This window comes from Austrofundulus limnaeus, unplaced genomic scaffold, assembly GCF_001266775.1.
Source record: "Austrofundulus limnaeus strain Quisiro unplaced genomic scaffold, Austrofundulus_limnaeus-1.0 Scaffold74, whole genome shotgun sequence".
Taxonomy (NCBI): domain Eukaryota; kingdom Metazoa; phylum Chordata; class Actinopteri; order Cyprinodontiformes; family Rivulidae; genus Austrofundulus; species Austrofundulus limnaeus.
In genome coordinates, this window is record NW_013952476.1 from 2,072,761 (window position 1) to 2,083,406 (window position 10,646).

The window sequence follows — 10,646 nt, forward strand, 5'->3', positions numbered from 1 at the left end:
GTGTGTGTGTGTGTGTGTGTGTGTGTGTGTGTGTGTGTGTGTGTGTGTGTGTGTAATATTAGATGAGTCAGGGGGGAAAATGTATAATAATACCTATTGGAAAATATGTTTTACTACCATTTATTTGCTGCTTCAGAAGCACAGAGATCACTGTCGATATGACAATCAATATGCAATTTCAAGCTAATTATATCATTCAGCTAATAGGATTTATTAGGTTGTGCAATGTTTATGTCAGAGCAGAGCTCGTCAGCTTGTCTCTGCTGAGCCTTTTCAAGTTCTTATCATTAAACTGAACAACAAAAAAGAGATTTTCAGGGAATTTTCTATATGTTCACTCACAGCATGAGACAGTGATTTCACAATAAAGGCTCAGAAAGTAGACATGCTATATTTTTCTTGTATGTTTCCTTAATGAGATCATGTCACAGTAACATGACGGTGCAGCCGGTAGAGCTGTCGCCTCTCTGGACCAAATCCCAAACCAGTTGGGGTTGGAGCGTTCATGTGCATGTGGCTTTTCTCCATGTTTGTTCAAGGTGTGCCCCTCCCCTCACACACTGACCCCCGTGACCTGGAAACATGGAAGTGAGTAACGATAATCGATGGATGGATGGATGGATGGATGGAGATGTTACATAACGACACTGATGATGAAACCTTATGATGTAGACCGTCACTGTGCTAAAACAGCTAAAGAGAAGTAGGAAAAGGACGATTTTAAAAAGACAATTTAAAGGCCTAGCACTCGTTAGGTTTCATGACATTATAATTCAAGATGGCCGCCACAGCCATCTGAGAACACATCTTGCAGAATGAAGTGAGGATGATGCCCAGCTACGACACGTAAACTTTACCTGTAAACCTATAGACATGTTCAGCTGTCTTCTCTGGACATGTTTGATGTAAGTCATCAGGTTAACAGGAATTTTTCTTCTTATTTGATTTCAGTTTGTCCCTCTTTTCTGGCCAAACTTCCAGGACTTCTCTCTGTGTCTCTGTGGTGTTTCACTAAATTATTTACTGTGTTTCCCCACTTAAAACAAATAGACATCCACTCAGAGTTTTTTTTCTTTCTGTCTTCATCTATTTTCAGGCAGGAATAGACATTTTTCTGTCATTTTTCCAGGAGAAAAACCAAAAACAAAGAATAAAAGCACAAGTGTCAGATCTGAAACAGAGGAAAGACAGGCACTTTGATGAATAAATTATCCTGATGAATAAATTATCTTGGAAAAACTGTCAAGATTGTGAGAAAAACTATTTACGGGGCTTTGCGCGGCTCACAGAACACCTTCTTTTTTGATGTTTGGAGCTGAAGTTGTCCGGTTCAATTCTGATGTTTCAGAAATAAACCCGGCGAGTTTCAGCTGTTTATAATCCCGTATCATTTATTATGTATCTAAATGTTTCATCTCGTTTGTTTTCTGCTTTGGTTTGAAATATTTACKAATTTTGGCGCGCTCTACATCTGCGGGACTCTACCATCTTTTTATGGTGTTTTACATGTAATGCAGGCCTTGCTTCCAAATTTTCAACCTTGGATGACCTCTACATGATACATCGTGGCTCTCTCACTGCTCAGGGCGGCTGTGGTAGAGTGGTTAGGGGAGTCGTCCTGGAACCGGAAGGTCGCCGGTTTGATCCCCGTCCAGTCGACTCAGTCATTGTGTCCTTGGGCGAGACACCTTATCTGCCTTGCCTTCTGATGGTGGTCAGAGGGTCCGGTGGCGCCTAAGTATGGCAGCCTCGCCTCTGTCAGTGTGCCCCAGAGCAGCTGTGGCTACAGTTGTAGTTTGCCATCATCAGTGTGTGAATGTGTGTGTGTGCATGGGTGAATGTCTGTAGTGTGAAGTGCTTCGAGTGTCCCGGATGGATAGAAAGGCGCTATACAGTCCATTTACCATTTACCAGTATGTACAGTAATATCAGGGAGGGTGCAAACATCTGGCCCTGACATAAACATGTACAGAATGTCTGACTGCCTCCTGCTGCTACAAGCCGTCACCCAGTCCTCATTCTGTGAAACATGAAGGCGATAATTTCCACAGTTTAACTCTGCGTGAGGTCCAAAACAACATTTATCCTGCCTTCAAATCCGATCCAAAGCTGTGCTTTCTAACACAAAATGAGCCGACAAACTGGATTTGATCAGCCTTGACGCAAGATAAGAAACAGAAAATATCAAAGAGAAAAAAAGGAAGCAAATAAATAAGTATATTTTAGAGTAAAAAACTGCTAAAAATGTACCAGTCTGTTTAGGTGTTAGATCTTTCTTCAGTGCATCGCTCATTCCTCTTTGTGCTACCCCAAAGTTTCTCCACTGCTCCTGGTTAGCCTGGACCTCAAACATTTCAAGGTTTCTGAGATGAACAGCTGCTCCCTGTCAGGGTGCCAGTGCAGGTAGATGTTCCAGCAGGTWCTTCATCACTTAGCTCTGGATGCAGGTCATCGATGTCTAACCTGTTCATCATTTTTATTCTCAGGTCAGATGAACTTGTGTTTAGTGARAACAGGTTCTTCATCAAATACAGCACCGGGTCCAAAATGGTTTCATTTTACAACTTCTGTATTTTATCCCTGCATCTGTCACCTTCTTCCCTCGCTTGTCCGATTGGTGAGCGAGACCTGCTGGTCATTCTGGATGTCCCACCCTTTCTAAACCTTGCTGTGCTCCACCTTCAGTGGAGAACCTCAAGGTCTGTCGAAGTCCAGACTCAGAGACTGGATCTATTCATTATGAAGCAAGTCAGTTTTATTTCCCTGCAGGGCCTGTCTCCTGGAATCTTAGGATAAATGTATTTATTCACGCTGCAAAAAATGTCCACCTAACCAAGTTTTAAAATCTTATATCCAYCCAAAAAGTCTTTTTGATCTTGTTTTGAGACTGATTTACTAAACAAGAACTGATTGTGTAAGAATAATAATCTTGTTTTCAGAATGTGTAAGATTATTTGTCTTGTTAGTCTGAAAATTTGACTCAAATTAAGTGAAAAATTTCTGCCAATGAAGTAAGAAAATTTTACTTGGTAGGATTCTTGAAATACTTGATTCGACTCAATTTTTTCATATTTCAAGAATCTTACCAAGTCAAATTTTTTTACTCCATTGAAAAATTTTTGGACTGAATTTGAGTCTTACACATTCTGAAAACAAAATTWTTATTCTTACACAATGAGTTATTGTTTAGTAAATCAGTCTCAAAACAAGATCAAAAAGACTTTTTGGCTGGATATAAGTAAGATGGATAGTTTTTGCAGTGCAGACATTACAGTAAAACAGCAAAGACTAAAACAGGTGCTTTGGGAGCTTTTAACTGAAGTAAAGTTTGCTTATAATGTGAATTTATTCATTTAAAGCAGTTACATCTGTGTGAGGTTTGATAGAATTTATTTAGGCTTTGTCTTTCGATTTCTTGTTACTTCAGTTTAGACTCTAGTTTGTTTTGTTTTCTCAGTTCAGTTCCTCGTGCCGTCTCTCAGTTCTTCCTCACTCAGTCTCCTCTGTGTTCTCCCAGTCATCCATGCCTGCATCACCTGTTTCTCCTTTTCACTCACCCTGCAGCTAACTGCATAACTGGGTCTTTCTCACTTTYACTCCAGTTCTCCTCGTGCTCCTTGCTTCTCTAACTTACCGCCCCGTCCGTTTTTGATTTGTTTACTGAAGGAATTTGTATTTCCCTACACCCTTTGTGTCAGCCTGTGTCTGGGTCCAAACCACCTCAAACCTCATAAAAATGTTGATAATAAAACTTCATGATATTCATATTGTTTTTGTGTGCGAGTGATCAGATGGGTGCAAAAAAACATTTAAAGACAAAAAATTAGAAACACCAATGAGAAGCCAGTAGTTTAGATGTTAAAGATACTGTAGGTTTGTGGGTCTAATGAAGAGGAAATACTCTGAACTCCCAGCAGCTTCCATGCACTGCTGCTCTCAGTGAAACTGTTCCTTTTCTGTTGTATTTTTTTTACAATGAATATCCTCGTGATGACACAATTAGTTGTGATGGCTGCAGTGAAACAGCAGCAGAGCTCAGGTGGAAGTAGCCAAATGTTATAGTTTACTTTCTCCAGTTCACTGTACCGAATTATTGATTAGAAATACTAACTAGTGATAAACAGTGAAAGTTTTCTAAGGAAAGAAAGAAAACAGGTGGAGGTGTTGTTCAACATTGAATTGATTTGTCCAGTCTTTTTTAAATTAAAGCCAGAAGCATCWGAACTTTTGGTTTTTGTGAAAATAAAGTCACACCAGAGTATTTATACATTTGCATCTCAGTATTTCAAGTAAATCCAACCTTGTTAAAATAAAAATATAAAGAAAGGAAAGGGTTTGAATCTGTCTGCACTAATTTGTTGGTTTCAGGCAGCACAGTGTGAAACTTAAAGGCTTTCCCCCCTCAATGCAAACCTAAAGGTGTCGAGTTGTGTTTGCATCCCTGGAAATATTTCCCCATCTTCACAGCTTCTGGAGCGCATTAGGAGCTGTTACAGTGACCCCGACACTCTGCAGGAAGCAGAGCAGCTGTGTGCTGAGCCGGGATCCTTACTGAGCCTCAACCTGAAAGCCCAGGACAAAAACAGARGCACACGTTSTGTCGTGATGCCACACYAAGACGTGACAGAGAAAGATTTGCACACATCAATATGCTGGAGAGTCGTATAATCTCCCAGGATTCACCGGGACGGTCTGTGTGTTCTCCACAGAGTCTGATGTTTGCAGAGATGTGGCCTCGAGCCTCCCTGCACTCACCAGCCTCATCAAAGTGATGCTAATAATCCCTCAGATTAAACTGGTTCACCAGGACTGAGTTTAACAACAGGAGGAGATGACTTGTGCTGAGCTCTGTCAAAGAAGCTTTARATGAATTCAACCAGATTGTTTAACAAATTAGGAGACAAATATTCAAAACTGAATACAAAACTGTAAATAAAATTTAAAATTACGAGCAAACTGGTGACGTGTCAGTTGTCTCATGAAAAAGGTTTTGTTTTTCTTAAACTTTAAGTTCTGTCTCATTAAAACCCCAAACTTCACAGTTTTTAAGTTGGGATTTATGTGACACAGCAAAACAAAGTGGTGCACAATGTGAAGTGGAGGGGAAATGACAAATATATGGAAAGTGGGATGGGGATTTTTGATCACCGCCCCAGAATCAGCCCTTTCACCTTTTGATCATCTGAAGGATTTTCATCTATTAATCAGCTGACCAGTTTATTTGGATATTATTGGCCGCTTCATAAAAATCAACATCAGCCATTCCTGTTTTTAATTTGTTACCAGCTCACCACGGTGCTCTTCTAGATTTTTTTTTTCAGTTTGCAAGTTCTTCTAAGGGTCATACGTTTCTTGAAGTTTTTTGTTGTTAAATGAAAAATACACATTAAATTAAGAAAATCAGTGCTGTATCTTGGCTATCAGCTGCCATAATTTCAATAACGTAATAAAAGCAGCACTTGTCTTTAATAACATTAAATAATTTGACATTTTTTCATTTTTTCTTGATGAAGCTCGGTCAGCTGGGTGGAGAACGCTGGTGATCAGCAGTTTTCAWGTCTTTCTACAGATGATCAGTTGGATTTTGATCTGGACTGACTTCATCAAAAATATGTTTGGATCTAACTTGTTCTATCGTAGCTCAGACTGGAGCTTTTGGATCCTCCTCCTCAGGCTCAAGCTTCAGCTTGCAGCTTCAGGTTTTATTTCAGTCCAGCTTTGAATGAGGCTATACAAGTCTCAGCATCTATTTGTGTCTTTTTCTTAATCAGTAATTGTTGCTTTAAAACATACAAACTTGATAGTGTAGCCCTGTTAGTAGAATGTTTCATCTAGTAAAATATCAGTGCAGTGGTAGAATCAAACATATATAAATTTGTGATTTAATATTTAACTTTTCAGAATCATTTGACAAAAATCACTTTAAAACATACTTGAAGTAAACTAGTGATTGTTCTGCCTGCAAGTACAATCAGGTATTCAAATATTTTGGTAATCTACTTGCACTTTTTACCTGAGGGACAATCTTTACAAACAGCAGCTGGACAAAATGAAGATTTCAGAGTCGAAAAAAAAAAAAGACTGAATCTGAGTAAATATATCTTGAAACACAGAGGTGAAAACATGAGTCCAGTGTTTTCCTGCAGAAAAAACTCAGCTGATGAAACTTAACCCAACTCAGTGAGTCTAAAAGCCCTCAGTTTGAGAGAGAAGGTGCAGACAGTGAGAAAAATAACCCTGCTTTTAAAAACTACATCTTGAAATTTTTTTATTGCACTGAATGAAGAGTTCATGCTTTATTTAAATACAATCTATAAATTCAGTGATGGGAAATGAAATCTGCTCTAACTGAAAAGAAAATTGTTGCCACAAACTGTTTCAATCATACAGTTTTACTTAACCGTAAATTACTTTTAAATTTTCAGTGTGGATTATTGAAATGACATGTTGTATCTGAACACATCGTGACTCCAATTTACTGTGTACATCAGGAACGGGCAATTTAAATGATGTTTTTACCTTGATAACATTGTTTGTGTTTTTATTTTAATGCTTTGATTGACTGGGTCTGAAAGGGCTGCAAGTTCTTTTGTTGTTGTTGTTTTTAAAGACTTCATAGCATTAAATGTTATATTCAGTGCAAATGAATGCAGCAGTWGCCAGGCTGCAGAAACACAGGAGTGCAGCCCTGATGGAGGCTGAGCTCCATCACACAGACCTGTGCTGCTCTGATTAAAGCTTCCAGCTTGCAGGGTTCACATGCAGAGGAGACGGAGGCAGCGGGGGAGGAAGGGAAACAAGTTGCATCAAAAAGAGAAAACACACAGGGAAAAGAAAACAGCTGAACGTGTGTGTGTGTGTGTGTGTGTGTGTGTGTGTGTGTGTGTGTGTGTGTGTGTGTGTGTGTGTGTGTGTGTGTGTGTGTCAGGGGACTGACAGCGAGGAGGAGGAGGTGCAGGAAACGAGGCTAACAGCATATTAACAACACTATGGGTCGAAAGAAGCTTAAAGACTTTTTTACAGTTGAGTCTGAATGGAGCCTCTCCCATCAGTCAGCTGAGAACCAGTTTCACCTGGAGCAGGCTGCTGAACCTGAAATTCATTTAGAATTGACCTAATCTTCACACGGAAATATCACCGCCCAGATTCTTCTTGCTGTTAGATGAAAATATGGCTCCGTAACAAGCACATGTGAAACATTAGCATATAGGGACTATCAGGGCACTAACAATCTGTTGTTAGGCTGATGGAAAACAATAAAACTGATTAATCTAACATGAATACTGACTCAGCACTACTAAATGGTTTTAATAACTAGTAAAAAGACTTTGTATTCCATCGTGTATGTTTCCAGTGTTGTATGACATGTTTACATGCATTTATTTTCCACAATTCAGTTAGCAGTGAATCTCAATTTCACGCAAGTTTCTCCGTTTTAATGAATAATGTCAACTTAAAACCAACACCTGGTTTACAGCTATATATCATTGACCAACAAGAAGTGGCAGAAAAACATTTTGGCATTCAGACCATGGACCAGCTTTAACATTCTGCTTATTCTTCTCTGTGCATTTACTGTGATTAACTGTCCTCAGTTACATGAGGTGACCAGATCTAAAAAAAACTGAATTCAGGGACATTTCCAGCTCAGAAAAAGGGGGGAAATCAAAGCATTTGTTATCAAGATGAAATGAAGAAACTGGGACAGTTTAATCATTTAGAGACTTTGATAATAACTTTCATTCAAGCATGACAAAGCTGAGCTGCAAATTCACACTTTATCTTCACACACACACCCTCTACTGAAAATACTTTGTACTTACACACCCAGGAAGTGCTCCTCACTCATGGTGTCCATTTACAGCCAATAACACAGACTGATACATGAACATCTCTGACAGTCAAAGTTCYACTCTTCTTCTACTCTGTAGAGTAATCAGCAGCGCGACCAACGACTGTAACAGCTGTAGTTGCACATATTTGTTTTTCTCATTCAAGAAATGCTCAAATTTGGGACAGGTCATCCAAAGTGAGGACTGAACCCTGGAAATCGGGAACGTCTCATCGCCCTATTGGAGCGACGAAAAGCCACGACGAATGAAAGAAGACTTTGTTGCACAAATCTTTTGAAAATGCTCAGAACTCACGACACCAAGATTTTGAGCATCGACGACTCACACAAGGAAATAAAGAACATTTCTAACATTTGGGATACTTTCTCTCAAAGGGTATTCACTAACTAGTTGCCAAGAGTCACATATTTTTGAGAAACGTCATTTTTAAGGGTTAGTTTAGTTATTTCAGTAGTGACYTGTGTTCACACTTTGGTTAATTCAGATTTCTTTGTGAAGATCCGATTTGCTTATTTTATTCTTAGCTTGAAATTCTGATTTAAATCAATCAGACTCCAACAGACATGACGTCATGCAGCACATCGTGTTTACAGAAGGAAATATGGATGCTACATGTTAGCATGTTAGCATGTTTGGATCCATTCTGAAGTTGWTGTCCAATCAGAACTGACTAAATTATTATCTGATTGTTTGGTCCAGTCTTTACTTTTGATCTTATGCGTCACGCCTACTTCAGCTCTTCAGTGTCAGCCTGATTTCAGTAAAATAAAAGTTGGATAAAACATAACATATCGTTGCACTGAGGATGTTTTGTAAAACATCAGATGATTTTAGATCACATATGAAAGTGGCCTGCATTTGTTTTGGGAAAAAAAACAACATTTTGGGCCACTTTTGCCAGCAGCGGGACCAAAGCCCTGGTTTTTAGTGTCAGACATAACATCAGTCATAGAGCACAGAGGATGAAGAAAAAGGCAAAGTTTTAGTCCAGGGTCGACTAAAGGTTAGTCAAATAAAGATGAATTTTTAAAATAAATTTCCAGACCTTAAGGAAATTTTCCCAAACAAGGATGATAAAGTCCTGGATTTAACTAGCAACAATGATGTGAAAGAGCACAATGTTCACTAATGTTAAATCTCAACACTTTTTCAGGACATTTGTTTAGTTTGTCTCTGGCAGTGGTGGGCAGCACTAATCTAAAAATCAGTTCCACTAGACCTAAAACACTAACGCAAATATTTAGGTCCCCTAATTCTAAAGCACTAATGCACTGAAGATTTTAACAAAAGCTAATTCTAGAGCACTAAAATAACCCAATCAYCACATGAACATTCTTCAGCAGACAACATAAGTCACATATTGCCAAGTTGCTCTCTTAAGACTTACCATTGACTTTTCACAGCCTTATTTGGGTTCATTCATTGTCAATATATTGACAATATATGACCACTGGTCTCTGGTTTCTCAACCAAAAACGGTCTGTCTTTCTGTACAAGTGTTTGTGTGCCTACAGGCTCACTGCACAGATGATGTGTAACCAGATGTTGCTGAGGCTGCAGGATGTTTCAGTGTGTCGGTGTTCTGATGGAACACCACACCCGTAAGAATGACATACCCTCGGATTATGTTCATGTGCTGCAAAGAAACCAACAAAATTACACACATGTTAAATTCCAACATCATTTCTGCAAACTTCCAACAATGAGTGGTAAGTTTTTGTYGATTATATCGCATAGTACTCATTACTTATGCATCAATGTTTATTTATTGCTCTTCTTCCCTTTATGTAATGTGTGTCTAAAGTAGAATTTTTTATTTTGTCATTAAAGGTGCAGTGTGACATCACACAGGGAATGTAACTCTGCAACCCTTTCATCTGAACAAGTGTTATTTTTCAAGCAATTTAGGAAAAAAATTGAAATGTTCAAAATCCATTATTGATGTTTGTTTCTTGAAGAACTTTTTTATGTATGCACGTTTGAGTATGATTGACGCGTAGAAGATTATTTTCTACAAAACAAATGGTACCACTTTACAATAAGGCTCCCTTTGATTACTGTGGATYTGTATAAMGTGGTAATACAGTACAATATTGCATGTAAAATATGTTTTCCATAAATTATTGTGCTTACAAGGTAGTAAACTAGTCTGAAAGGTTTAATAAAGTAGKTTTTAGATGTAATATATATGTGAACAGATTTGCCTCAATATTTGGCAAAAAACTAGACAATTTTGTCTGTTCCCTGTCTTAATTAATGAATAATAAACACTTATTAACGATTTATAAAGTGTCTACAGATGAGTTAATAACCGATCTATAAACTATTTATTAGCCATCTATAAGGGGAGCTTTATTGTAATGTGGTACCAAACAAATAACTCAAAATATCATACTCCTATTTAAAGCATGAGACCAAAAACTTGTACAATAAACTGCCTTCAGACCTAACTTGCAAAATAGATCTGTGATCTCAATGGGATTTGCCAATAAAAGTTAATACATAAATAATAAATAAATAAGCTATTTTCTATAAAACAAATAATTGTTCAAACAGCATAATCCTTCACAAACATTGGTARGCAGTTTTAATAAAGCAGTGTACACTGACAGCAGACATAAAAGTCGACTTCAGGTTTGCCACACCTTTGAAGATGTGGACTGAACTCAGCCTCAGCACCATCTGCAGAAAACAGGCTGAGCTCAGAACGCATACTGTAGGAACGCAGACATGGTTTGGTTGAGAAAACTGAGAAAACTAAACAATGTCACGCAAAAATGTAGAGGTTTATAT